The 26,876-nt window shown below is 48.4% G+C and overlaps 1 protein-coding gene and 1 long non-coding RNA gene across 12 annotated transcripts in view; one reads left to right on the forward strand and one right to left on the reverse strand.

Annotated features, from left to right (window-relative positions):
- The window catches only part of ARAP1 (ArfGAP with RhoGAP domain, ankyrin repeat and PH domain 1), a 143,644-nt gene that overhangs the window by 100,303 nt on the left and 16,465 nt on the right, over positions 1 to 26,876 (reverse strand). Inside the window, exon 1 of one of the 10 annotated variants that reach the window (XM_028725787.2) lies at positions 17,732 to 17,750. The exons of the other annotated variants lie outside the window; for them this stretch is intronic. The gene's annotated coding sequence lies outside the window, so the exon portion shown is untranslated. Of the gene's footprint in view, positions 1 to 17,731; positions 17,751 to 26,876 lie in introns of those variants that run through there. 10 annotated transcript variants of the gene reach the window in all.
- Positions 6,053 to 9,029, forward strand: LOC114595508 (uncharacterized). Of its 2 annotated transcripts, XR_013392488.1 has the most exons (3): positions 6,059 to 6,477; positions 7,951 to 8,177; positions 8,618 to 9,029. It is a non-coding gene; the product is annotated as an uncharacterized LOC114595508 (long non-coding RNA). The 2 variants fall into 2 exon arrangements; XR_013392487.1 differs by having other exon boundaries at positions 6,053 to 6,477; positions 7,951 to 9,029.

Genomic DNA, 26,876 nt, shown 5'->3' on the forward strand with positions numbered 1-26,876 from the left:
TATTTTAAAAATCCAATTTCCCATATTTTTCACTCTATAAGACGCACCAGGCCATAACACAAACCTAGTTTTTGGAGAAGGAAAACAAGAAAAAAAATATTCTGAATCCCAGAAGCCAGAACAGCAAGAGGGATTTGGCTTCTGGGATAGCCTCTTGCTGTTCTGGCTTCTGGGATAGCCACGCAAAGCCTCTTCAGGGCAGCGGGATGAAGGCTCCCGCTGCCCAGGAGAGGCTGCGTACTGCTAAGCCAGAAGCCAGGACAGCAAGCGGGATCGCTGCGCAGCTGAATCGGAGCAAAGAGCAATCTCTGGAAGACCTGAACTGACATTTGCTCGGGTTTTGTACTACAGAGCAGGGGAAGCTCCGGAGCAAAAAATATATATAAAACTGCTTGGACAGAGAGTTTTAAAGAATGAATCTGTGCCTGGAAATAACAGGGCAAAAGGTAAGTTTGGATGAGCTCCCTATTCAGATTTCTGCTCCCCATGACCGGAAAGTGTATCATATGAACAGCAATGGCTGGCAAATGGGATCTTCTATTCTATTTCCACACCAGGCCTGGCCACCAGTCGGACTGACGGATCAACCCGATCCCGTCTACTCTAGACAGTACAAAGAGGAACCGTACGCTGCCCTGCAAATTCTTTACACCGACAGTATACAAAGTATGCACAAGTGCAAGCTTTGGAGTGTGCAAGCTTTTGGAGTGACACAAAACCCTTTTTCAGGCTTGGATGTGTATCCTATCTATCTATCTATCTATCTATCTATCTATCTATCTATACCGTATTTTTCGCTCCATAGGGCGCACCAGACCATAGGGCACACCTAGTTTTTAGGGGGGGGAATAAAGGGGGGGATTATTTCCCCCCCCCAGCCCCAAAGAGCAAAGAAGTCTTCCTCTTTAGCCACGCGCAACCTCTCCAGCTGGGAGAAACTGCGCGCGGCTTTGTTTTTAGCCACGGGGCTGGGACGGGGGAAGCCCGAGCTTCCACGACCCCAGCCCCCAGAGCAGGCTGCTATCCGTAAACCTTCGGAGCACTCCCAAGGCTTGCGGATAGCTTCCTGAAGCCTGGAGAGCGAGAGGGGTCGGTGCGCACCGACCCCTCTCGCTCTCCAGGCTTCAGTGAAAGCCTGCATTCGCTCCATAGGACGCACACACATTTCCCCTTCATTTTTGGAGGGGGAAAAGTGCGTCCTATGGGGCGAAAAATACGGTATATAAAATCTGCCTTTGAAGCAGGCACAGTGTTAGACTTACAACTGCGTTCTTGCCTACAGGTTGGGGTGTTGTTTTTTTCAGTTTGAAGACAAAAAAAGGAGGAAACATTTTCAAGGTTTTGCCAATCTTAACCAGGGTGTGCCCTAGGGCAGGGGTGGCTAACCTGTTCTGGATTCCTCGACTTCTCTATCCCTTCCCCATGCGTACTTTTTAATTTCCCCAACATTCTCTTTTAACACAATACACAGAGGGGGGGGGGGGACTGGCTTGCTGTTCCCCTGGCAAACCATGATTTGGCTGGCCAGACCATGACATAAATTAGGGGAGTGGCGAGTGTTGTCCCAGACAGGGAATCTCCACCGGTCATGTCTCCTAATCACCTGGGATCGGTTGCATCCCCCCCAACAGGGACCCACGAGCTGAGATTCCTGCATTGCAGGGGGTTGGACTAGATGACCACTGGGTCCCTCCCAGCTCTCCAATTCTACTGTCGTGGTGAGTGGGCTTGCATGTTCCTATGACCCTTGTGAGCGAAGCCGTCAGGAATCTCGGACTCCCAGCAGGGTCACCCGAGGCAGTAAGGTCAAAGGCAGGGCTAAGCAACCTAAGGCCCGTGGGCGGGATAAGGCCCAATCGCCTTCTCAATCCGGCCCGCGGATTGCCTGGGAATCAGCATGTTTTTGCATGAGTAGAATGTGTCCTTTTCTTTAGACACAGGCCATAACATACAATTTGAGGATTGGATAAAATTATGGAAAGTAAATTGGAAATTTACAGATTGCATATTATTGAGAGAGAAATATTGAGATGCTTTTGAATTCTGGTGATGGAGGAGACTCTTGAAAGTCCCATGGACTGCAAGAAGATCCAACCGATCCATTCTGAAGGAAATCAGCCCTGAGTGCTCACTGGAAGGACAGATCCTGAAGCTGAGGCTCCGAGACTTTGGCCACCTCATGAGAAGAGAAGACTCCCTGGAAAAGCCCCTGATGTTGGGAAAGATGGAGGGCACAAGGAGAAGGGGACGACAGAGGACGAGATGGTTGGACAGTGTTCTCGAAGCTACCAGCATGAGTTTGACCAAACTGCGGGAGGCAGTGGAAGACAGGAGTGCCTGGCGTGCTCTGGTCCAGGGGGTCACGAAGAGTCGGACACGACTAAACGACTAAACAACAACAACATGCATCCCAGGCTCTGCTCAGCTCTGCCTTTAAAGAGCTGTGCGGAGCGTGTGTGCGGCGCTTCCCTGAGGAGGGAGAAAGGCAGCCCGTCAGTGGGAGGGTGTTCCACAGGGCAGGCGCCACTACCGAGAAGACCCTCTGCCTGGTTCCCTGACACCTCACTTCTCGCAGGGAGGGAACCGCCAGAAGGCCCTCGGTGCTGGACCTCAATGTCCGGGCTGAACGATGGAGGTGGAGACGCTCCTTCAGGTGTACTGGAGTGAGGACGTTTAGGGCTTTCAAGGTCAGCACCAACACTTTGAATTGTGCCCGGAAACGTACTGCGAGCCAATGTAGATCTTTCAGGACCAGTGTTATGTGGTCTCGTATTTATTATTTGCTGCTAAAAGTCAATACAATCTCCTTATTCAATATACAGTGGACGTTCGGGTTGCGAACGTGATCCGTGCAGGATGCATGTTCGCAACCCACAGAATCTGCAACCCGCAGCAGCATGTCTGCGCATGTGCGGGTTACGATTCACTATCCTGAGCATGTGCAAAGCGCGATTTAGCGGTTCTGCACATGCGTGACCGCTGAAACCCGGAAGTAACCCGTTCCGGTACTTCCAGGTTTCAGCGGTCCGTAACCCGAAAAAACACAACCTGAAGCGTCTGTAACCTGAGGTGTGACCGTATTCCCGTCGTTTGCTTGCTTGCTTGCGGGAGTGATAGTTTCAAAACCAACAAATAATTCTCTAGCGATTGCATTGCACCACGAGGCCTTTTGAAAAGCCCTTTAGCAAAATTTCGCACTCCTGCAACTAAATCCTCTTGTCTGGAAGGCTAAATCCGAACGGCCGAGCCCTCTAGGGCAAGAGGCGAGGTGCAAGCTAAGAAAGGGTGCCGGCGAGCACGCAAGGGCAGCACCCTCTCCTGCCACCCTCTCCCAGAGGCGCTGGAGTTGCAAAACAGTTGCCGGATGTGGGGGCGGAAGGAGTTTCCTGCAGCTAAAAAAAGGAACGCTAAAAGAAACGGCTGCCCATCACAGTCACAATTTGGTGACTCACAACTTGCTCCTTCTCTCTCGGCCGTCGCCACAAGCACCTGCCTGCCCGTGCGGGACTTTGACAGGAGCTAGCAGCCAGGAAAGGCTGGGCTGGATGAATCCCAAGCCGGAATTAAGATTGTCGGAAGAAATATCAACAACCTCAGATATGCAGATGACACAACCCTGATAACAGAAAGCGAGGAGGAATTAAAGAACCTTTTAATGAGGGTGAAAGAGGAGAGCGCAAAATATGGTCTGAAGCTCAACATCCAAAAAGCGAAGATCATGGCCACTGGTCCCATCACCTCCTGGCAAATAGAAGGGGAAGAAATGGAGGCAGTGAGAGATTTTACTTTCTTGGGCTCCATGATCACTGCAGCTGGTGACAGCAGCCACGAAATTAAAAGACGCCTGCTTCTTGGGAGAAGGGCAATGACAGGCCTAGACAGCATCTTAAAAAGCAGAGACATCACCTTGCCAACAAAGGTCCGTATAGTTAAAGCTGGAAGGACAGATCGTGAAGCTGAGACTCCAATACTTTGGCCACCTCATGAGAAGAGAAGACTCCCTGGAGAAGACCCTGATGTTGGGAAAGATTGAGGGCACAAGGAGAAGGGGACGACAGAGGACGAGATGGCTGGACAGTGTTCTCGAAGCTACCAGCATGAGTTTGACAAAACTGCGGGAGGCAGTGGAAGAATGGAGGGCCTGGCGTGCTCTGGTCCAGGGGGTCACGAAGAGGCGGACACAACTAAACGACTAAACAACAACAACAACAGCCAGGATGCAACCGGTCCCGACGACGTCACAAAGCGCTTTTCAAAGGAGGAAGGCATTGCCCAGCCTCTTCAAAAATGACCTTTGCGACCGAAACCAGCAAACCTCAACTGATGCAGAAAGGGATCTAAGGGCAAAGGTCCGGCCTCTGTGTGCTCCTTCGCCAACCTGTTGCCCCCTCCAGATTATTTTACACCACAAACTCCTGTGGGTCCCAGCTAGCACACCGTCAATGCCAGAGTCACGAATAAGCTAAACAAACTGTAGCTTAGGGCCCCACTTTCTTGGGGGGGGGCCCAAAAAAATTAAAGGGGAAAAAACTGGACGTACATTTCCTAAATATAAGATGAAAAGCAAATAAGATAAAACCTACATACAGCAACAGTGTTTTGTGTAGTGTAGGCTCCTAGGATGTAAGCAATGGCCCCCGCCTGCTAGGCTGCTCCCTAAAATATCACTGCTTTGCTCCTTTCTATATATAGGGTGCCTACATTCTGCATGGACTGGTTGCATAGAAACTGGTTTTTAGAGACTAGATGATGAGTGTCTGTAAATTGTGTTTCTAAAGGAACTTTTGTTATTGCCAAATGCCAATGTGTTTGCATTATTAAGTTTGTTATGAATCAAAAATCATTTTAAGTTAGAGCTTAATAATTATTTCACTATTAATATACTTCTTCTTAATTGTATTTCACCATTAATATACTTCTTCTTAACTGTATTTCAGTTCAACAATTACTTTGATAAAATGCATATTGTGTTATGTGCAAATGGCTTGAGATACCTATTAGGTCCATAAATTACCATATAGCGTATATACAACACAAAAAACGGCAACAGTTTGTTTTTGACAAAGGACAGCTGGACATATAAAGGGCCCCATTACCTCCAGTAGCTTATAGGGCCTCATCAAACCTAAATCCAGCCCTGACACAGTCCAAAACATACTCAGCTGGTTATGTTCCTGCACTGCAGGGGGCCAGGTCTAGATGATCTTTGGGGGTCCCTTCCAACTCTACAATTCTAGAATTCTACTGCTTTATAGTATTGGGACTGTGGGTTATTCAACAGAGACGTCCATTTGGCCTGCCCATCGCTTTGCTGAACAGATACACAGCATTTGGGCACCGTCGGCGCATGGTTAACCTACAGAACTCCCTTCCACAGTGATGGCCGCAATAGAAGGCTTTAGAAGAGGATTCGACAAATGCATGCAGGAGAGGGCTCTTGAGGGCTACTAGACCCGGTGGCCAATGGCCCATCCAGCCTGGCGGCCTGGTCTTCTTGTGTGAAACCTGCACGCAGGATCCGAGCACAAGGGCAATTCTCTGCCCTCCTGTTCAGAAGCATCATTGCCTCTGGCCATGGCTAGCGGCCATCAATCGCGCTCTCTCTTCCAGGAAGCTGCCATCTGGGTTTCTGCCCATCCCTGCCCCTTGTGGGAGGGAGTTCCACAGTTTAACGACAAGCTACACAAAGAAGGGCTTCCTTTTACCTGTCCTGAATCTCCCAACACCAAGAATATCGGAAACTAGGTAGAGCCGGCTGGATCAAGCCAATGGCACCCTGCTCTCGCTGGGGCTGACCTGACGCCTGGGGGAAACCGGTGAGCAGGATTCGAACACAGGAGCCCTCTCCCTTCCTGCCGTTTCCAGAAAGCAAGGGCTGCAGTTTGCCCCAGTCTAGTAAAACTGGAAAGGGGAAGGAGATCACCCTGCCCGGATCGCATCGCAAGGCTGACTTTTCTCTCTGGGTTGTTGGTAAACAAGAAACGGGTAAAAATAGCCCAACTCAGCTAATTTAAGCTTCCTGAAAGCGTTCACATACCAACGGCCCGTCATGCTGCTTTGCGGCTAGAGATTCTTTCCCAACGCTAAACCGCTCTAGGAGAAATCCACCAGCCCTCCCAGAGCAGAACACTTCACTTTGAAAAACACACACACACTCCAAAAACCCCGTCCTCTCCCAGGAAACGACTTCTCCCAGAAGTTACTAGCGGAAGCAGAACAGCTGAGTCAACCAAGAGGAACTGCTCCACCTCCGACTGGGCCCTCGTTCAGTCTCCGCTTGAGCCGCGGTTCCTGCATCGCAGAGGGCTGGACTAGACGGTCCCTGAGGTTCCCTTTCCAGCTCTACATCTCTATGATGCTACATGGAAAACTCAAACAAGGACACGGTGCTGTTGGAGGGAGAAAATGACCTAGCATCTTTTCAACACTCCTGTAGCTGTCAAACCCTCATTAGCCGCAGCTAAATTTAGTTCCAAGGTAAGTTTATTCTATAAAAAAAGGAAAGCTTCGTTAAAAAGGTATTAAGCGCAGAGGCTCAAGGGTACATTAAGGTACAGAACCAACTGCAGGTGTTTGGCTCCTGCTGCTCACCTTGAAGGACAGTAGAAATTTAAAACTAATTAGTACATTAAATCAGGCTTCCTGATCTAACCAAGTTTGTCCAACATTATTAAATTTGTATACTGCCCTCCATCTAAAGAGCAGGACCTGCAATTGCCTCAGGTCCCTTCGAAAATCTACCAGGAATGCTTCAACTTGCTACTGCATCAAAGAACTGCACTCTCCATTTTTGCAGCTGCATCACATCTGTGGCTTTTAGGCGCTGAGTAATAAACCGATAGCATCTTAAAAAGCAGAGACATCACCTTGCCAACAAAGGTCCGTATAGTTAAAGCTCTGGTTTTCCCAGTAGTGATGTATGGAAGTGAGAGTTGGACCATAAAGAAGGCTGATCGCCGAAGAATTGATGCTTTTGAATTATGGTGCTGGAGGAGACTCTTGAGAGTCCCATGGACTGCAAGAAGATCAAACCGATCCGTTCTGAAGGAAATCAGCCCTGAGTGCTCACTGGAAGGACAGATCCTGAAGCTGAGGCTCCAGTACTTTGGCCACCTCATGAGAAGAGAAGACTCCTTGGAAAAGACCCTGGTGTTGGGAAAGATGGAGGGCACAAGGAGAAGGGGACGACAGAGGACGAGATGGCTGGACAGTGTTCTCGAAGCTACAAACATGAGTTTGACCAAACTGCGGGAGACGGTAGAAGACAGGAGTGCCTGGCGTGCTCTGGTCCAGGGGGTCACGAAGAGTTGGACACGACTAAACGACTCAACGACAAATAAACCGATATCAGTTAAAACTGTAAACTCAGAATGCATTTAAAAGGCCTGTTGGGTTTATTTATTTTTTGAGTTTTCAGCAGACACCAGCAGACCTCAGCGAGAGGGCAAAGATATAAGGGATCAGGCAGTCCCTGAGAGATCCTGGACCCAGGATCCAGGGCCGTGTAAAATAACAGAAGAAATCTGAAACTGGCCCAAGAGCATACGGGCAGCTGAACATCAGAGTGATGCGCTGGCAAGCTTGTTTTCTGCTGCTCCAGAGGGAAGGACCTGAACCAATGGGTTCATAGAATCATAAGAGTTGGAAGGGACCTCAGGGGTCATCTAGTCCAACCCGCTGCACTGCAGGAATCACAACTCAAGCATCCATGGCAGATGATGCTTTTCCCATTCTTTTTGAAATGTTTCATTGCCCTGTTGTCGAATTTCCCCCGTTAATTTGGCTATTCCTGCATATTCCATGACCTTGTACTGCCACTCTTCTACTGTTGGCAATTGTTGTTGCTTCCAGACCTGAACCAGCAGTAACCTCGCCGCTGCTGTTGTGTATAGGAACAATTTCAGATCCTTCTTATCAATATCCGCTCCCACCCATATTTCCTAATTTCAGTTTGTTCGCTGGTCACAGACCACCGTCTTCCAATTTGCGCATCACGCCAGGGAGTCCCAGGACGATGCCGGCGGAACCGATGGCTCACCGTCACGGGGTCTCCACTCGCCGCAGTCCTGGCAAGGGCTGTGTCGTTCTTGCATCACCCTGGGCTCCTTCTTCTTCTGCTTCTCACACTCCTCCTACGTCACCCAAGGACCCGGGACAGTCCGGGGAACACACACAGGGTGAGTCACAGCCACAAGCCCATCTCCGCGTGTGCAAAATCTGCATCTTTTACTGCTCAGAAGCACTCGAGTTGCAGAAACGGTTGTGATAAGATTGTGAAAGCATCTACATTATCAAAGGGAGCTTCTGGTCATTTGAGACTGGTGTTTTAATGCAGCGACGGAAAGCAAACGTAACCCCAGGCACCCCGTGATTTTTGTGCAATTGCAGTTCACAGCACAAACTTTATACGCACAAACAATCCTTACGTCCCCGCTCAGAAGCGGGGGCCGTTCAGCTCAACAGGACTTACTCCCAGGTAAACGTGCGATAAGACTGCAGTCATCATGACCTAAATAAGTATTCAAAGGGTACGCTAACGACTACGAGCTTGCGCCTGGGTTTTCTTATTTCCTTTTCCCTTACAATCCATTTTCCTTTTGTGTTGTGTGTTTTTTAGATTGCATTTCCCTCTGGCCTCCCAAAGACCAAGAGCATTACAGGCCCCCACAAAAGCTGCAGAGAAGGAAGGAAGGAAAGAAAAGGGGAGGGGAGAGAGAGATATCCAGCCTTTTCCTCCTCTTCTTCCTCTCCCTGCCTCAGCCACAACTGTGTCCCTATCCCAGTCACAAATCCCCGCCAAGTCCTTGCAAAATGCATTCCTGCCCAGGATTAGGCAACGGGCATTAACGGCTTTTGTAAGAGACTTAGAAATTCTTGCAGCATCCCTTCTAGAGGAGGAGGAGAAGAAGAAGAAGAAGAACATCATACACAATACACAAATCCACCCTCATTAAACGTGAACATAATATACAGTGAGCATAACATACAACAATACAAACAACCAAATAAAAGACTTCCTTTATCCTGTATCTGGCCTCCTTATTTACTTCTTATAAACTGTTTCCTTTATGAATACGTATTAAGATTTTTCTAATTACAATGGTACCTCGGGATGCAAACGGGATCCGTTCCGGAGCCCTGTTCGCATCCTGAATGGAATGTAAGGCGCGACGGCGCGAGCGCGGGTAGCGTTTTGCCGCTTCCGCGCATGAGCGTGACGTCGGTTTGAGCGTCTGCACATGCGCGAGCGGCGAACCTGGAAGTAACACGCTCCGTTACTTCTGGGTTGCCGCGGAGCACAGCCCAAAAGCGCTCAACCTGAAGCACATTCAACCCAAGGTGTGACTGTATAACTTAAATATCCACAGAGTCTCCTACAGACATTAATCGAAACAAGTCCAGGTATGTATTTTAGGGCACTGTTTTGCGAAGTATTCTCTGCATTTCCCCCATGCTTTTTGAAACTCTTGTCTGGTGTGGTCTCTCATTGCCTCTGTTAATCTAGCCAGTTCAATATACTCTAACAGTTTGTCTTACCATTCCCTTTTTTGTTGGCACAGTTTCTTTTTTCCAGTTTTTAGCAATTAGGATCCTTGCTGCTCCTGTGGCCTAGAGGAATATTTTCTGATCTTCTCTTGCTATACCTGTGTCCGTTATCCCTAGTAGAAAAGCTTCTGTATTTTTCATAAAGTTATATTTAAAGATTTTTTTAAGCTCGTCATACACTGTGTTCCAGAAGCTTTTGATTTTTTTCACAGGTCCACCAAACATGTAGAAGTGTCCCCTCTGTTTTACCACACCTCCGGCACAGATTTGTTTTTGTCTTATACATTTTAGCTATTTTGGTAGGTGTTCAGTACCATCTAGAAAACATCTTGATTAGGTTTTCCCTCAATACTTCACAGGCTGTAAATTTCCAGTACTTTCTCCATAGTTCTTCCCATGCTGTTAAGCTAATGGTTTTCCTGATATCTAAAGCGAGGGAGTGTGGAGCAAATAAGCAGAGAGAGATAGAGAGAACATCAGAGGGAACATTTCAGGGGGTGGGCACCAAATACAGGAGGACCGCATCTAGTCCCCACCAAGGGCAGGACAGCCCTGGGCATCCGCAGAGGCCTCCAGGGCATGTCAAGAGTATGACCAGTAGATGGTACTTCCCCACTTAGTCATGTATCCCCACAACAACCCTGTGAGGTAGGGCACACTGAGAGTGAGTGACAGCCCCCACCCCTCAAGGTCACCCAGTGAGCATCATGGCTGAGTGGGGAGGGGATTTGAACCCTGGTCTCCTAGATCCTAGACTGGCACTCTAACCACTACACCACACCTGTCCTAAAATAACTGTACAGCTGTAGCCATTTTGGTACACACGCAGAATAATAATAGTAATAATTATAATTCATTGCCCCTCTACTGCACCTCAGTTCCCAATACAACCCTGTGAGGTAGGGCAGGCAGAGAGTGGCTGGCCGAATGTCACTCACCGAGCTTCCTGGCTAGGTGGGAATTCGAACCCAGGTCTCCTGAGCCAGAGATTAAATAAGGAGCGGGGGATAAGCCCATGTCAGCCACCTTGAGCAATGTAAAGAAAGAAACGTGGGATAGAAATGCAATCTTTTGCACGTTCAGCAAAAGCTTCCTGCATTGCAGGGGGTTGGACTAGATGACCCTGGGGGTCCCCTCCCAAAGCTACGATTCTGATTCTATGAAATAAAATACGCTTGGTGGCATTTGATGTGTTCATCTGCCAGGTGGTGTCAGGACGTTAGAGGGCGCGGTCCCGGAAAGCTGTGGAGTAATGAGGAGGAGGGTACATTATCTGAACATGCGCAAAGTACCCCATCCCACCCAGGGCCTGTCATCCCATTTGCGTCTCTGGGCTTGCTATATGTGCAGCCATGCCATGGGAATCCCATGCACAACGTCACACCAGCTGTGCCTGGCTAGTTCTCTTCCTCACTGTGTTTCTGGGTCAAGGTCCCAGAAGGAGAAATACTTGGGGTCATCACTTGCTCCTCAATGGGCACCAACTCAACAGGTGAAGCTTCTTTTCCAGAAGCAGCTGAAGGACTGTCAGCCTACGAACCCTGCAGTTATTTAAGGGCAGAAACAGAAATAGCTGGGGTCTATTTCAACACGGGAGGCAGAAGTGCCTGGCATGCTCTGGTCCATGGGGTCACGAAGAGTCGGACACGACTAAACGACTAAACAACAACAATATTTCAACACACAAGTTCCTTTCTATATAAATAGACATGCAGAAATGCATATGTACGTTTAAAAGCAGTAGACCTAAGATGCCATTTTTTAAAAAGCTTATATTGACTCCTGCGGATTTAAGGCCTAGCTGACCGCTCGGCACATTCCTCCAAGCGTATAATAGTGTTCCACAAAGCCAGTCTCGCCAAATCTGCACGAGTGGAATTAGTGTGAGCGAAAACCACCCGCCGAAGACAAAAACGAACGGCGCTTCTTCGTGCAACTCCATGAGGGACATCGACCGTGTGGCAGACTATGGCAAGCCAGCCTGTACACTCTTCCTCCAACCAATAATATTATTTCAACAGATGCTTATCCTGCTGTTCCCCTAGTGGGTCAGCGGACGTTGCTCATCATCAGTCAGAAAAAGAGAGAAAGGAAGGGGAAAGAGATGCATTTTGGACGGCAAAAAGGGGTTGAACTGCTTTGAGAGAGCAGTGGCTAGCAGATTCAGATTACAGTGGTACCCTGGTTCTCAAACTTAATCCGTTCCATAAGTCCGTTCCAAAACCAAAGCGTTCCAAAACCAAGGCGCGCTTTCCCATAGAAAGTAACGCAAAATGGATTAATCCGTTCCAGACTTTTAAAAACAACCCCTAAAACAGCAATTTAATTTGAATTTTACTTTCTAACGAGACCATTGATCCATAAAATGAAAGCAATAGACAATATACAGTCATACCTCATGTTACGTTTGCTTCATGTTACGTACTTTCAGGTTACGTCCCGCGGCTACCCGGAAGTACCAGAAAGGGTTACTTCCAGGTTTCGCCACTCGCGCATGCGCAGATGCGCAAAATGATGTCACATGCATGCGCAGAAGCAGCAATTCGCAACCCGCGAGTGCACAGACGCGCCGCTGCAGGTTGCGCTCTTTTCATGTTGCGAACGGACCTCCGGAACAGATCCCGTTCGCAACCAGAGGTGCCACTGTACTGAAGTCACACAATCAATCAATCAGTAGCTGAACTGGGTTCCACACAGTCACAAAAACAAACAAAAAAAGAGCCGCAAAAACACAAACGTAAAATAAATAGCAAAAGCAGACAGAGTAACACTCAAAACGGAGCCTGTTTGGCTTCCAAAAAAAGTTCACAAACCGGAACACTTACAGTGTTTGCAGTGTTTGGGTTCCAAGTTGTTTGAGTACCAAGGTGTTTGAGAACCAAGGTACCATTGTATTGTAGCAAACTTATGGCTCATTAAAGCAGGCTTCCCCAGCCAGCTTGCCTTCCAGATGTTTCGGACTACAATACCCATCAACCCCAACCAGCACGGACATATGATTCTGTGCCTGATGGGAGTTGTAGTCCGTGACGTCAGAAGGGCACCAGGTTTGGGAGCAGGGCAGTAGACCAAAGCAACACATCTCATAGTATTCAAAGATGATTATAAGAAGCAGAGAACAGGGTGCTGGATCAGGCCAGGGGGGCATTTAGTCCAACATCATGTTCTCATTTAGTCCAGCATCAGTGCTGGGGCACTGTCATACAGTGGTTCCGCTCCTTCCTCCTGGGCTGTGTTCAGAAAGTGGTGGTGGGGGATGAGTGTTCAGACCCCTGGGCTCTCACTTGTGGGGTGCCTCAAGGTTCCGTCCTCTCCCCCATGCTTTTTAATATCTATATGAAGTCTCTGGGAGAGATCATCAGGGGGTTTGGGCTGGGTGTTCATCAGTATGCAGATGACACCCAGCTCTACCTCTCCTTTAAATCAGAACCAGTGAAGGCGGTGAAGGTCCTGTGTGAGTGTCTGGAGGCAGTTGGAGGATGGATGGCGGCTAACAGATTGAGGTTGAATCCTGACAAGACAGAAGTACTGTTTCTGGGGGACAGGAGGCGGGCGGGTGTGGGGGATTCCCTGGTTCTGAATGGGGTAACTGTGCCCCTGAAGGACCAGGTGTGCAGCCTGGGAGTCATTTTGGACTCACACCTGTCCATGGAGGCGCAGGTCAATTCTGTGTCCAGGGCAGCTGTGTATCAGCTCCACCTGGTACGCAGGATGAGACCCTCCCTGCCCGAAGACTGTCTCGCCAGAGTGGTGCATGCTCTAGTTATCTCTCGCTTGACTACTGCAATGCACTCTACGTGGGGCTACCTTTGAAGGTGACCCGGAAACTACAACTAATCCAGAATGCGGCAGCTAGACTGGTGACTGGGAGCAGCCGCTGAGACCACATAACACCAGTCTTGAAAGACCTACACTGGCTCCCAGTATGTTTGCGAGCACAATTCAAAGTGTTGGTGCTGACCTTTAAAACCCTAAACGGCCTCAGTCCTGTATCCCTGAAGGAGCGTCTCCACCCCCATCGTTCTGCCCAGACACTGAGGTCCAGCTCCAAGGGCCTTCTGGCGGTTCCCTCCCTGCGAGAAGCCAAGTTACAGGGAACCAGGCAGAGGGCCTTCTCGGTGGTGGCACCCGCCCTGTGGAACGCCCTCCCACCAGATGTCAAAGAGAAAAATAACTACCAAACTTTTAGAAGACATCTGAAGGCAGCCCTTTTTAGTGAAGCTTTTAATCTTTAATAGGTTACTGTATTTTAGTGTTTTGCTGGAAGCCACCCAGAGTGGCTGGGGAAACCAAGCCAGATGGGCGGGGTATAAATAAATTATACACGAAATTACAATATAAGAAACTCAAATTTCGTAATAAAAGCAAAAGCAAACCAATCATCCCCCTTCCTACAATAGCTCAGTTGGTAGAGCACGAGACTCTTCATCTCAGGGTCGTGGGCTTGAACCCAAGGTTGGGCAAAAAAGATTCCAGCATTTGCAGGGAGCTGGACTAGAAGACAGTTGTGGTCTATGATTCTGTAACTACTCTATTTTGAACTTAAAAATGGAAAGCGTAATGCTGGTGGTCAACAAAAGAGGTTTAAAGACTGTCTCAAGGCAAATCTTAAAAATGTAGTATAAACACCAACAATTGGGAAACACTGGCCTGCGAGCGCTCCAGTTGGAGAACAGCCTTTACCAAAGGTGTCATGGGCTTTGAAGACACTCGAACTCAGGACGCAAGGGAGAAACGTGCTAAGAGGAAGGCACGCTTGGCAAACCCTCACTGTGATCAACTCCCGCCCGGAAACCAATGTCCCCACTGTGGAAGGACGTGTGGGTCCAGAATTGGCCTCCACCGTCACTTACGGACACACTTTTAAGAACGTGTTCATGGAAGACAATCTTACTCGGCTACGAGTGATCGCCACAGAAGAAGATTCTGTGATTCTGTGATCTGTGTGCACATTTAAAAGGGTATCAGACGTTAACCAGTCACAGGCCTGGTTGAAGAGGAACGTTTTTTCCTGGCGCATAAATGTATATAATGAAGGCACCAGACGAGGATCCCACGAATGGGGAGCCACTGCAGAAAAGGCCCCGTTCTCGTGTTGCCACCCTCTGGAGGTGTGATGGAGGTTCTCGTGTTGCCACACCCATGGAGGTGTGATGGAGAGCGCCAGGCTGCCAAAGGCAGCTTTAAAATATACGCAAAACAGAGTCTCCCTCTTCTACTTGCTAACCGCAAGCTGCTCCATGTGTGATTCCTCTCTGTGGCTGAAACAGCGAGCTCAAGAAGGAACTGGAAGCCCAGCAGCCCAACTCAATTACAGCAAACAGGAGTGCGTAGTCCACACGACTGCCTTTCTCCCCGACAAAGCTCCAGCGCTTTCCGCAAATGCGCAGCAAGCAGACCCTGACCGCTGAGTCTTTTCAAGGCAAGAAGTTGCAGCACTGGAGGAAAGCTGCAGCGTTAAAAAATGCTGCCTTGTTGCTCAGGCGTTAATCCGCTCAGCAGCCTCGCCGAGAGAGAGAGAGAAAAGATGCCAGCAATTCTGCTCCCCGGTTTTCCCCACATTTGGAATAGTGGGTGGCGTTCTGGTCGACTCACCTAAAAAAGGATATCTTAGACTTGGGACTCAGCTATACAGCTGCAAATAAAATAGTTTAAGTGTGTTTTCAGGGCAATATACAATGTGACAGTAGATGGCGATGGTGAGCCTTACGGAAAATTCAACGATTTTTTTAAAACAATTTTTTTTAAAAAAAGCATTTTCACAATGGCTATTTTATGTGTGCAGATTCCACTTCAGAAAAGGGGGTGAAGAAAGGTTGCAGCATCTTGGACTTTTCAGGTTAAAGGTGAGGAACAGGCCACATGATGGAAGTTTGTAAACTGGCAAAGAGGAAGTTGCATTGAGCAACCAGGTGCCTCAATATTTGCCTAAGAAATAAAATCATGCCATTTTTTAAAATTGTCGCTATTAAATGTCCTTTCGATATGCTTAGTTTGTGAGATATCTTTTCAAGAAGGGCAGTTTGCCAAACCCCGCTCTGGGGACTTTTAAGAAGGGGGGTTGGGCACATTTTTCAAAATAAATAAAGAGAAGGGACGTCAGTGGCTCTTAACCAAATGGAGCCTCCAGAGCTGAGAGCGGTATACCTCTGGGTCCCAACCAGGGCCGGATTCAGGTTTGATGAGGCCCTAAGCTACTGCAGGCCCTTTATATGTCCAGCGGTCCTTTGTCAGCAACAAATTGTTGCTGTTTTTTTGGTGTTGAATATATGCTATATGGTAATCTATGGACCTAATAGGTATCTAAAGCCATTTGCACATGTCGCCTTGCAGCCAGTCCATGCAGAATGTAGGCACCCTATACATAGAAAGGAGCAAACCAGTGATATTTTGGGGAGCAGGTTAGCAGGCGGGACCCATGACTTACATCACAGGAGCCTACACAACACAAAACACTGTTGCTGTATGTAGGTTTTATTCTATTTGTTTTTTTATCTTATATTTTGGAAATGTACATCCAGGGTTTTTTTCCTTCAATTTTTTTTGGGGGCCCCCAAGAGAGTGGGACCCTAAGCTATAGCTTGTTTAGCTTATACAGTGGTACCTCGGGTTACATACGCTTCAGGTTGCAGACTCCGCTGACCCAGAAATAGTGTTTCAGGTTAAGAACTTTGCTTCAGGATGAGAACAGAAATTGCGCGGTGGCGGCACGGCAGCAGCAGGAGGCCCCATTAGCTAAAGTGGTGCTTCAGGTTAAGAACAGTTTCAGGTTAAGAACGGACCTCTGGAACGAATTAAGTACTTAACCCGAGGTACCACTGTACGTAAATCCAGCACTGGTCCCAACTGCTAGCGATGGACAACAGGGGACGACTGTCCTGAGGCTCCCACAACAAGCCTGCTAGCCTCTGTGTTGCATTGCACAGTGGAGAGAGAGACGTTTTTCTCCCTCGCTAATAACATTAGAACTCATGGATATCCAGTGAAGCTAAACGTTGGAAGATTCAGGATGGATGAAAGAAAGTCTTTCTTCACACAGCAGAGAGTTAACCTATGGAACTCACTCCCACAGGAGGCAGGGACCTAGATGGCTTTGAAAGAGGAGTGGGCTGTTGATGGCTACTAGTCATAATGGCTATGGGGAAGCCAGAGGGTGAAATGCGTCTGAATGCCAGTGGCTGGAAACTGAGGGAGGGGAGAGTTGCTCCTGTGTTTGAATCCCGCTTACAGGAATCTGGTTGGCCCCTGTGAGAACAGGACTGGAGATGGTGCTTCTGTCCTTATGTTCACAGAATGGCCCACGCAATTCAGAGCTGCGCCATGTGCTAAGACAAGCCAGATGGCACCGGGGTGGTGGTGGCGGGGGACGGGCTTCCAGAGCACACACGCGCTGCAGCAGAAAGTGAAAATACGCCCACAATGCAGAAGCAACCAAAATAGAGAAAAAGCAAATTTCACTGGGAGAGGACAACAAATAACAGAATCTCCCCAAAGCAGAGTTTTGCAGAAATCTAGTTCCACACCGCCTGACAGCCTGTCCCATATTTGTCACGCTCCCCAGTGGGAGGAAAGCACCCGAGATCAGGAGGGTTGCGGGGGGCAAACTTCCTGGCCCAAACAGAGCCCTGCAACAAATTTCATCTCAAGTAAACCGTTCTGTCTAAAGTACACTGCGACAAATTTCATCCAGTATTTCCTATGTGAGTGAATCAGGCAAGAAGCCAGCTTTTCTGGAACCTGCATTATATCAAGTCAAACCTTTGGCCTGTGTAGCTCAATATTGCCTACTCTGACTGCCAGCAGCTCTCTTGGGCAGAGTCTGGAGAAGCGGGCGAGCGAACCTTCTCCACCCAAGGCTCTTACCACTCTGCCAAGTTCCACATATTAAGAAGCAAAACGGAGGCGCCAGAAGAGAAACCCCAGGATATTCCTTAGGAATTTGCCCAAAGCAACGCGGGTCAAAGACGCTTCCCAGCTGTTGAGATTTTCCTGCCCATGCCCTCTTTTACACATTTTCGGTCCAAAGATCATGCCAGCTCTAACACCCACCAGGAAGAAAAGCCTTCCTTGAACAGAAAGGTGCAAACAAACTCGCCCCAAACATCCCTCGAGCCCCAGGGCAGCACATCCTAAGATTCCCCAAAACAACGTTTATTTTAAGGAAAAAAGGCACTGTGGCACCAACCTCTGGACTTCACCTCCTTTGGCAATGTCTGAGTGGGTCTGAGCGATCCATGCCCCCTTTTACTGAAGGCTACTGTGCTTCCGTCAAGAGCGAGGGAGTTTCTGCTTACGAGACCTTTCCAATTGCAGAAATTGCAGATGAGGAACTTGAAAGGGGGGGGGGGAGAGATTGAATATTCGGCAGAAAGCGTTTTGCAATTAGCTCATAGCAGAAGGAAGGACGGCGCGTGGGCATTCCTGTCTCCTAAGGCCCCAGAAATGCAGAAGAGCCGTTTTTTTAAAAAATAAATAAATAAAAATGATTGATGGGTGAAACCGGTCGGAAGAAACAAACCCTTGAAAGACCTTTAATCCTAATAGTTTGGACTGCTGGTCTTCAAGGCTCTGGCAAATTGCCCTTCTTGAAAAGGTATCGCTTACGCTAAAAGAATCGAAAAGGCAGAGATTGAATCACACACAGAGATATCGTATGTGTGGGTGGATTTCCTTTCTTCAACAAACTTTGAGCCACACGGTCATTCAGTGCCACCAGTATATGCAAATGTCAAACTCATTTAAGACCCCCGTAGAAACTTTATTCTCAATAAGGATGGAGCTCACAGATGGAGAATGGATTTATTTTGACGCATCCTTCTTATTTGTAAAGAGAATCCCTGTATGAGTTAATACTTTATTAAGCCTTTGGAACTGAACTACATCTTTGGACTTGTTTTTCCAGACTATGACAAAATTTCACTGGTTTGCTGATTTCTATATACACATTTTTAATTCTTTCCTTTTCTTTTTTGGGGGGTTATGTTTGTACATTTTTTGTTGTTAACAAAATCAATTCTTTTTAAAAAGGAGGAGGAGGAACGGAAGAGTTAAACAGGTTGTGGGGACTAGGCGAAAGGGTGCAGTTCCAGACAGAACTCCTAAAGTACAGCTATTAAACAGTAATCCAAGCGGCTCCATTGACCCCTGTTGATGATTTGGGGAACAATTCACCAGGATGTTCTTCTGCACACACACACACACACACACACACACACACACTGCAGACCCTCCAAGTGGCCCTATTGTCCAGTGACAGTCCCGGATTTACAGAAGCCGTCCCAGCTTCTGACTGGATCCTGGAATGTCCCATTTTTCCTTAAGACGTCCCTATTTTCATCCGAGAAATGCTGGGAGGGTGTGGAGTTACACAACCCCCCGAGCCAAGGAGATAAGTAACTAGACAACCTTTGGAAGGCATCTGAAGGCTTTTAAGCGTCTAAGGAAGGTTTTTAAAATGTTTAACGTTTTACTATGTTTTTATCTATGTTGGAAGCCGCCCAGAGAGGCTGGGGCAGCCCAGTCTCATGTGTGGTGTAGTGGTTAAGAGCGGTAGTCTCATAATCTGGGGAACCGGGTTCGAGTCTCCGCTCCTCCACATGCAGCTGCTGGGTGACCTTGGGCCAGTCACACTTTGAAGTCTCTCAGCCCCACTCACCTCACAGAGTGTGTGCTGTGGGGGAGGAAGGGAAAGGAGAATGTTAGCCGCTTTGAGACTCCTTAAAAAGGGAGTGAAAGGCGGGATATCAAATCCAAACTCTTCTTCTTCTTCTTCAGTCAGATGGGCAGGGTATAAATAATAAAATTGTTGTTGTTGTTAAGGGTACAGTGGATGCTCAGGTTGCGAACGTGATCCGTGTGGGATGCACATTCGCAATCCGCAACGTTCGCAACCCGTGTCTGTGCACACGTGGGTTGCGATTCGACGCTTCTGCGCATGCGCGACCGCTGAAACCCGGAAGTAACCTGTTCCGGTACTTCCGGGTTTCGGCAGTCCGCAACCCGAAAAAACACAACCTGAAGCAGCTGTAACCCAAGGTATGACTGTATCCTGATTGTTTTGGAGAAATTTTGGAGGGTGTGGAAACTTGATGGCTGGGACGATGACCAAGAGTTTCGCCAGAGGGGTCAGACATTCCAGCCGCTGAACACTGGTGCCATTCAGCCCCCGCCTGTCTGCTTCCAAATCTTATTGACAAAATCATGAGAGCTACAGGTGGGGTGATTTCTCCGCAGGCTGGGCAAGTCACACAAAACGACGCAGAACGCAGCCACCTTCTAAACCGGCGCTTCTCACAAGGGCTCTGCTCTACGTCCACAATCACCTGTTGAACAGGTGAACCACCTGTTGCCAGGATCTGCAGGTGGGGAGAGCAAATGCTGTTGCATTCAAGTCCTCCTTGCCAGCGTCTCCCTGGGGCGTCTCGCCAAAGGGTTTGTGCCCCAAACCTGGATCTTGGCATCCAGGAAATTCTCTTTCAACACCATCTTTCTCCTTGCCATCAACACAAAATACCTCTAATTGGATTTTGAAGACAGGTGAAACTAATTGTTACTGCTGTGAATGTTATTGCGTTATTGTCTAACCTTGGTGGGTTGCACACCCTCCAAATCAGGGCCAGATTTAGGTCTGATGAGGCCCTAAGCTCCTGAAGGTAATGAGGCCCATTCTGTGTCCTTAGTCAACAACAAATGGTCGCTGTTTTTTTGTTGAATATATATGCTAGATGGTAATTTATGGACATAATAGGTATCTAAAGCCATATGCACATGTTGTCTTGCAACCAGTCCATGCAGAATGTAGACACCCTATATATAGAAAGGAGCAAACCAGTGATATTTGAGGGAGCAGGCTAGCAGGCGGGGCCCATTACTTACATCACAGGAGCCTACACAACACAAAACACTGTTGCTGTATGTAAGTTTTATTTTGTTTTTTATCTTATATTTTGGAAATGTACATCCAGGGTTTTTTCCCCTTTAAATTGTTTGGGGGCCACCAAGAGAGTGGGGCCCTAAGCTATAGCTTGTTTATCTTATAAGTAAATCCGGCACGGCTTCAAATGTCCCAATTTCCCCAGAAAGTCCCAGAATTACAAAAGCCATTCCGGCTTCTGATTTGATCCTGGAATGTCCCCACTTCCTCTGCCAGTGCTGCTGCTGTTGCTGCTGAGCTCGGGGAAAAGGTCGAGCCGACACTTGTCCCAAGGGACAACGGCGGCCACGAGGGAGAGTCTCATGGCCCCTCCATAGTGGCTGCAGCCAGCCTCCTCCCTTGGGCAGCTCATAGCGGCATGGCTGCCACTACCGAAACCCAGCCCTGTGCAGAGGTTGGGTGGCCATCTGTCATGGATGCTTTAGCTGAGATTCCTGCATTGCAGGGGGTTGGACTAGATGACCCTCAGGATCCCTTCCAACTCTACAATTCTATGATTCTACCAAAGATTAAAATAAGATCAGGATTAAGGGGTTTTCTCAAGACCATGTGTGTGTGCTGTGTCCCCTTGGTGTACCAGCAATGGCACTGACCCTTCTTCTGATAGGAAATGCTCTGCAAAAAATAGGAGAAGGGTAAGATTGAAGGGGAGGGACACGGGTAGCGCTGTGGTCTAAACCACAGAGCCTCCTGGGCTTGCCGATCAGAAGGTCGGCAGTTCGAATCTGCAGGACGGGGTGAGCTCCCGTTGCTCGGTCCCAGCTCCTGCCAACCTAGCAGTTCAAAAGCACGTCAAAGTACAAGTAGATAAATAGGCACCGCTCCGGCGGGAAGGTAAACGGCATTTCCGTGTGCTGCTCTGGTTCGCCAGAAGAGGCTTAGTCATGCTGGCCACATGACCCGGAAATACTGTCTGTGGACAAATGCCGGCTCCCTCGGCCTACAGAGCGAGATGAGCACTGCAACCCCAGAATCATCCGCAACTAGACCTAACGGTCAGGGTACCTTTACCTTTTCCAGTTGGAGGGGGGGAATGAGAAATGTCCCTATTTTCACCTGAGAAATGTTGGAGGGTATGTCCTTAATGGGCCGTGCAAACCGCTATTATGAATAACACTTTGTAATAGGGTAAGCGGGGGGCCACTGAGGACGAGTTGATGGAACTGAGGGGGCGCTGGCTTGAAAAAGTTTGGGATCCCTTGCCCAAACTTTTTTCAAAGAGGGCCAGATTTGATGAACCGAACATGCGTGAGGGCCGACCAAAGCTGTTGAGCGATTTACCCCCAATATTTTTTTAGAGTTGAAGGTGCTGAACTTTTCATAGAATTTTACCCAAGGACATATGCTGCCACCAGGGCCAGAATGAATCGACCAGTGGACTGGATTAGGCCCCCATCCCCTTTCATTCTGCAAGGAACGCTCTTCGCTGCAGCAAGTTTTACATTCCAGAACATAATGCAATTTGGTTCATTAGCTGCTGCTGCTGTCAGGATCCGCTCAGTTGTGTGTTGCAGGGCGCCGGATCCGATAGGGCAACGGCCTTGGCCCACGTTTCCTGCTCCAGGAAGTACATTAAGACATGATCCAGCACCAGGCAGGAAATGCATGCGAAAAAACGACCGGCACTTACTGAAGCGGAGAGAGAGGAGCAACGCCTCTGCTTTCATTTCTGTGCTCTGCTTCCGCCAGCGAGGACTCGCCTCATGGGCTAGGTGGCTGGATCAGGCCAAGGGCTCGTCCTCTTCTCGCAGATGCCTGTGAGAAGCCGGCAAGCAGGATCCGAACGCAAGAGCCCTGCATTTTCCAGCAACTGGGATTCCAAAGCAAAGGATTGAATCCATGCCCTCCTTCCCCTGGCCCTCCATTGCTCCAGTGGTCCTGAGATGCCCACAAGTTGCCGTTGTTATTATTTCACATACCGCATCCTTTTCCATGTGGTGCACAGTTCAAATCCCCACCAGGACCACGAAGCTTGCTCAGCTGTGCCCTTGGGCCAGTCACTGCCTCTCGACCTGCCCTACCTCGAAGGGTTGTTGTGGGGCTAAAAGGTGAATGGAGAGAATCATGTGCTCCACTTGGAGCCCCTGGAGGAATATTAATTGCAAGTATCTGAAGGGCTGGAGGATGGAGCAAGCTTGTTTTCTCCTTCTCTGGAGGCTAGGACCCGGATTCAAGTTATAGGAAAGTAGATCGCAAGTTAAACATCAGAAAGAACTTTTTGACAGCAAGAGCTGTTTGACCGTGGAACAGACTTCCTCCAAAGGTGATGGACTCCCCCTCCTTAACAGAATAGAATAGAATAGAATAGAATAGAATAGAATAGAATAGAATAGAATAGAATAGAATAGAATAGAATTTATTATTTTCCCCCAGCTACTCTGGGCAGCTTCCAACAAAGTATTAAAATACAGTAGTCTGTTAAACATTAAAAGCTTCCCTAAAGAGGGCTGCCTTCAGATGTCTTCAAAAAGTCTGGTACAGTGGTACCTCGGGTTACATACGCTTCAGGTTACATATGCTTCAGGTTACAGACTCTGCTAACCCAGAAATATTACCTCGGGTTAAGAACTTTGTTTCAGGATAAGAACAGAAATCGTGCTCCGGCAGCGTGGCAGCAGCAGGAGGCCCCATTAGCTAAAGTGGTGCTTCAGGTTAAGAACGTTTCAGGTTAAGAACGGACCTCCAGAACGAATTAACTACTTAACCTGAGGTACTGATGTAGTTGTTGTTCTCTTTGACATCTGTAGGGAGGGCATTTCACAGGGTGGGTGCCACCACCGAGAAGGCCCTCTGCCTGGTTCCCTGTAACCTCACTTTTTACAGTGAGGTAACCGCCAGAAGGCCCTCGGCGCTGGACCTCAGTGTCTGGGCAGAATGATGGGGGCGGAGACGCTCCTTCAGGTATACTGGACTGAGGCTGTTTAGGGCTTTCAAGGTCAGCACCAACACTTTGAATTGTGCTCGGAAACGTACTGGGAGCCAATGTAGGTCTTTCAAGACCGGTGTTATGTGGTCTCGGCGGCCGCTCCCAGTCACCAGTCTAGCTGCCGCATTCTGGATTAGTTGTAGTTTCCGGGTCACCTTCAAAAGTAGCCCCATGTAGGATGTGAGGGCGATCTGGCTGCGACATCTGTCACCCCATTGATCGCCAGGGTTGATTCGGCTGATCTGGCTGGCTAGGCGGGTGTCCCCTTCCTCCCTCACCGCTCCATGTGCGTCCCTCCCGAAGCTGCGCGCTCGGTGGAAGAGGACGACCATCCCAGATAGAAGGAGTGTACCGTTCTTCGGTCAAGGGTATACGATAGCTGCGCTCCCCTGCTAGAGCCTCCAAACAAGCTCAAAAGTAGCCCCATGTAGAGCGCATTGTAGTAGTCCAAGCAGGAGATAACCAGAGCATGCACCACTCTGGCAAGACAGTCTGTAGGCAGGTAGGGTCTCATCCTGCGTACCAGATGGAGCTGGTAGAAAGCCGCCCTCGATACAGAATTGACCTGCGCCTCCGTGGACAGCTGCAAGTCCAAAATGACTCCCAGGCTGCGCACCTGGTCCTTCAGGGGCACAGTTACCCCATTCAGGACCAGGGAGTCCTCCACACTAGCCCGCCCACTCTCCCCCAAGAACAGTACTTAGGTCTTGTCAGGATTCAACCTCAATCTGTTAGCCGCCATCCATCCTCCAACCGCCTCCAGACACTCACACAGGACCTTCACCGCCTTGGAGGCTTTGAAACAGAGGAGGCCTGGCCATCGGTCAGGGATTCTGTAGCTGCAATTCCTGCATTGCAAGGGGTTGGACTAGATGACCGCCAGAGTTACTCTTCGCTCTCTCAAATGTCACAGAGAGGATGGTTTAAGAAGGTTGGTGGTTTGAGCCCACCCAGGGACGGCTGTGGGCAGGATTCCTGCACTGCAGGGGGGGTTGGCCTTGATGACCCTAGGGGTCCCTTCCAACTCTACAATTTTATGATACAATGATGTGTGTGTGTGTGTGTGTGTGTGTGTGTGTGTGTACACACACAAATGAAATGCAGTTAATACAGTGGTACCTCGGGTTACAGACGCTTCAGGTTACATAGGCTTCAGGTTACATACGCTTCAGGTTACAGACTCCACTAACCCAGAAATAGTGCTTCAGGTTAAGAACTTTGCTTCAGGATGAGAACAGAAATCGTGCTCCGGCGGCGCGGCGGCAGCAGGAGGCCCCATTAGCTAAAGTGGTGCTTCAGGTTAAGAACAGTTTCAGGTTAAGAACGGACCTCCAGAACGAATTAAGTACTTAACCCGAGGTACCACTGTAATAACAATGATGTTTCCAGGCAGTGTCAAAGTGAAAAACCTATTACAAAAATATATCCACACATGGTTAAAATGCACAATAAAACCATTCCATCGAAACGTTAGAACCATCCATAATTAAAATGTACAATAAAGAAAACCCACTGAAGCAGCGTTAACAATGAAAACAATTGGAACAGGATGTTCTGGTCAGGCGATCAAGGGAAGGAGGCTGTTTTCACAGGTGTGTCTTCCTGCGCTGGGGGTATGGCAGCACTGATGGGGCAGCCTGTGTTTCAGAAGGGAGAGCGTCATGCCAGAGCTGAGAATCATAGAATCTGACGAGTCTTAAAAGTTGGAAGGGACCCCTAAATGTCATCTAGTCCAACCCCCTGCAATGCAGGAATCTCAAACTAAAGCATCCCTGACAGATGGTCCCCCAACCTCTGCTTAAAAACCTCCAGTGTGGGAGTGTCCATTCCACTGCTTAACAGTTGAGTTTTCTTCCTGAATCTTGGCATCTCTGTTCTTCTCATTTGAAGCCATGGATTTGAGTCCTGCCTTCTGGAGCGACAGAAAACAAGCCAGTTCCATCTTCCACGGATCTTCTTCAGACAAGATTGCCAACAGCCCCATCCAATCCTTTGCACGTGATTTTTTTTTTTTTTGGGGGGGGGGAGGATGTCAGACTGGCACAACAAGAGACCTTAAAACCTTCATTGGAGGTTTTCAAGCAGAGGTAAAGCAATCAGTGACCATTATCAGGTATCCCAGCAGACAGGATTTCTGCTGTAAACCGCCTACTTCTGTGATGTAGGTATGATGTTTTTGGGGGTGGTCTTGGGCTCCAGGGTGAGCAATTTCAAATGTCTACATAAGGCCTTGCACGCCATTGCTCTGGGTTCCTCCTCCTTTCCTGCGTCTGAGGGGAGCACCCTGTTGCAACAGCTTTAATAAAGATCAGGCTTACGAGCTGCTTTGCTTCTCAATATTCTCTGGTTGGCCTCTGTTATTTTCTCTTACCGATAGGGAACCCACTTAAGGACTCTATACGGGTTCTTGGGTACCCCATAAGGGAGAAAGGAGCAGGTTTTTTTAATTATTATAACACAGATTTCCCCCATCCTGTATCTGCGCATCTGGTTCTTTCTGCCTGTGCAGAACCTGACATTTGTCCCCATTGAAATTCCTGTTCTTAAGGAAGACCTACTAAACAGTGCCGGGACCTGCATTCAGAGAGCCAGGCGAGGTGGAGCTGATTATTTGAAATTCTGCCAGTGTGATAGGGATTTTGAGGTCTTAGATATATGTTAAACATTCATAAGTGTACCAACAAAGTACGTTGAAATATACTCAGAGTCGCAAAGTGATTTCATGCTCTTTATTCAGCTCATAGTGGTGAGGAGGAATGAAAGTCCCCTCCAAGTATCTGCTTTATATACATTATTTACACAATGGGCTGCACATGATTGGCTAATTCCGGAATTCTACTGTAAGCCAATCAGGTTGTGGATTCACTTCTATCTGGAGCATGATTGGGTAGTTCCTGCCAACCAATCATACTGCTGCATTGTTCTAGGACCAATCAGACTGCTGCAGTTTGGATCCTATTCAACTCAGTACATAACATACGTAAATGGATCAGCACAGGAAGACCGACCTGAAACCATTTTTGATTCCCAAACAGACCAAATGTTTTCTCTGCAAGGTCAAAGGAAAATCGAAAAGCCTCGTCTTTTCATTCATAAATCCTGTCTTAAGGGCACATTTAAGATATGAATAAGGTGTGAGCCTGTGACCTGGCCCAGGAACGAAGTATTTATCATTACGAAAGACTGGCCTTTGAGAGCTGGACCAGAAAGAAGGCTGATCGCCAAAAAATGGATGGTTTTGAATTCTGGTGCTGGAGGAGACTCTTGAGAGTCCCCTGGACTGCAAGAAGATCAAACCTCTCCATTCTGAAGGAAATCAGCCCTGAGTGCTCACTGGAAGGACAGATCATGAAGCTGAGGCTCCAGGACTTTGGCCACCTCATGAGAAGAGAAGACTCCCTGGAAAAGACCCTGATGTTGGGAAAGATGGAGGGCACAAGGAGAAGGGGACGACAGAGGACGAGATGGTGG

This window comes from Podarcis muralis, chromosome 4 (genome assembly GCF_964188315.1).
Source record: "Podarcis muralis chromosome 4, rPodMur119.hap1.1, whole genome shotgun sequence".
In the NCBI taxonomy this organism is placed as follows: domain Eukaryota; kingdom Metazoa; phylum Chordata; class Lepidosauria; order Squamata; family Lacertidae; genus Podarcis; species Podarcis muralis.